We start from the raw sequence: 3255 nt of genomic DNA on the forward strand, positions 1-3255 counted from the left end.
TTTCATAATTAGGAATTTCTCAAAAATAAAATTTACACAAAAAGTCATCTATTAATTCCACAAAAAACTATGGGTCGTTTTGATAGGAAAGTCTAAAATGTTTCTTTTACCAAAGTCAATAATATAAATTTACTTGTCTACCAACCTTAAGTTTTTGGATGAATATGCTTAATTACGGACATCTTAACTTATTACATGCTCCACCCAGCTAACATAGTAATAATGGAACAGATAAATAAATAGTGTACATTATTTCAAAATAAGGAACTTGAATAGAGGTCAATGAACTATAATTTAAATGGGGAGAATGCTACGGTGAGGAACATTACTTTTTTTTACACATGAGAAATTTTGTTGGCTTCATTGTTAAACTGCCATGTGTTCAACTGAAGAGACAGTTCTTACAGGCCTTAATGCAGAAATTATGAGACTTTCAATATGTGTCAGTAATTTAAAAGTGTATTAAAGTATGTAATTAATGTCTAATGCTTGAGTTATTATTTAAAAATTGTGGGCTTATTTCTGGACATTAGATTAGGGTTTGATTTTGGATTAAGTTATGTTTTGTGTATTATTTATCTTAGTTTACTTCTCAAAAGATATTTAGTGGAGTTGATCATTTGACAATAACGACAAAATTAAATTTATACATAATAAACATATTTATATATAATTTGAAAATTTTATAGAAGATTAATTTTTTCTCATTAAATATATATTTTTAAAATCTTTTCAGCTTAAATTTATAATCTTTAAGAAAAAATTTAAATATTTGATAATTTAACTAATTTTACATTGATTATTTATTTTTACTTACATTATTAATACTCATTATTGTTATTATTATATGTCATTTTTAATATATAAAAATTATCTTTTTGTCGAAATACAATAGATGACAATAAATATATTAAAATTTGTTAGTAAAAAAATTTTTTTTTCATCAACTGTGTATTTATTGTGGTGAACACACTAAGTATTATCAAGATGACAATAATATTAAAATTTGTTAGTAAAAAAATTTTTTTTTCATCAACTGTGTATTTATTGTGGTGAACACACTAAGTATTATCAATAATAAAATATTTTAACCTTTTTTATACCAAATTTATCTTTAATATCAGATCAAATTTTAACTCTTGAAAAAAAATTCTTTAGACCTTAGATCATTTTACATTGAATATAATCACATTCAATATTAAATAGTGTATTGAGTTAATAGACCAATACAAAATTACTTACTTTAATATTCAAAATAAAAAACAAACAAAAATTGCAAATCATTTAGATAAAAGACAAAAAAAAGTGAGTGTCTGTAAAAAGCAAATTATCAAATATTATCTCAAATAAACGGATTAATTAATAAGACTTTATGTTTGTCAGTTTGTGCCTAATTGAGTTATAAAAAAAGTGCAATTAATTATTCCTACAAAAGCCAAAGTCCAAACATAAACATAAGCCAATTAAAGTCACCAAAAAAAAAAACATAAGCCAATTAAAAAAAAATAGCCCACAACTTAAATAATAATTCAAAGTATTAGAGAGTTAAAAAAAGTTTAATTATATTTTTTAATTAACTGCAATTTACTGATACCGCATTAAATGCTTTGTAGATTTTACATTGTGGTATGTAAAAGATTAAAAGTTGCTCTTTCAGTTGAACATATGGCACTTTGATAAAAAATGTTAACTAAATTTCTCATGTATAGAAAAAAATAATGTTTCTCATCGTAGTATTTCTTTTTAAATGGTATAATCTTTCTATACTCATACTTATTTAAGAAGTCGCGAGTTTGAATCTTATTTTTGATTTAAAAAAAAATATGAATAGAGTAATGGTATCTTCTTTTTTGTTGAAGTTGGGCCGGAGAAAACTGAAATAGGTGAAAGTGGACCTGGGCCAAAGCAAAGAGTAGAAGCTGGCCCAAAGAGATTGAGGGCGACGACCCCAATTTAGATGCAGGACTAAGTAATAGATATTGCAACAGCCAATAACAAAAGCAGACGAAGAAAAAAAGATATGAGATTTGGTAAATAAGTAATATAATTGAGAACAATTCTATTAAGGAAAAGTGGAACAGAAAACGATAAATTCAAAAATCTTTTTGATAAAATAATTGATTGAATTGGAATTGGAATTAATGGTTTGAGAAAAAATAAGAAGCTTAAAAAAAGATATAATTGTTGTGATATGAATGTCTATTTATATCAGTATGAGATTTTGATCAAAATTTAGAAAGACTCAGTTAATAATTTTTCATTACGTTAAAATTCTCTCGTCTTGAATTTAATGCTGTTAATGTATTTAGAAATAATTACTTATCATGTATATTAGATGTTAAAATTCATCTTGATTTAATGAATTTTGGAGATATTATTAAAGTTGGCAATAAAGCATCCTAAAAGGATAAAGTCAAAACCATGATCTTCTTTTGTCGGCATCTTGACGAAGGATTGAAAAATGAATATCTCACACTAAAAGATTCTCCAGATTTGTGAAAGAATCTTGAAAAAAGGTATAATCATCAAAAGACAGTGATATTTTCTCAAGTCCGATATGAGTGAACACACTTGCGTTTACAGAATTTTAAATTCATAAATGAATACAATTCAGCAATGTTCCACATTACCTCATGAATGAAATTATGTGGAAAAAAGATAACTGATAACGACATGTTAGAAAAAACTTTCTCGACCTTCTATGCCTCGAATGTGCTCTTGTAACAGTTGTATCGAGAAAAAGAATTTAAAAAATATTCTGAACCCATTTCTTACCTTCTTGTTGTTGAACAAAATAACGAATTGCTTTTAAAAAATTATGAATCACGTCTAGCTAGCGCCGCCCCATTTCTTTAAGCAAATGTGGCAAATTATAACCCTAGAAAAGGTGAATGACAAGGCTCTAGTTACAAGAAAATTATGAAAAAAAGAAAAATTATTTTCACAAGACATTATCTCACCAGAAGTGGGATAAACAAAGAAATAATAGACAAAATAAATCAACAGAAGATAAATATTTTTGTTGTAGTGGAAAAGGTCATTGGTCACATACCTGTTGTACCCCAAAGCACTTAGTTGATCTTTATGGAGCATCCTTGAAAAAGGATGACAAGAAAAATGAGATAAATTTTATTTCAAAACATACTGTTGAAAATTACACCACTCATTATAAAGTATCTAATTTTTTTGAGGATCTTGAAATAAATATTAGCCATTTAATCAATGATGACAAGTTTAATATATTAGTTCTTTATA

The sequence above is a fragment of the Arachis ipaensis genome, chromosome B05, assembly GCF_000816755.2.
Source record: "Arachis ipaensis cultivar K30076 chromosome B05, Araip1.1, whole genome shotgun sequence".
Classification (NCBI taxonomy): domain Eukaryota; kingdom Viridiplantae; phylum Streptophyta; class Magnoliopsida; order Fabales; family Fabaceae; genus Arachis; species Arachis ipaensis.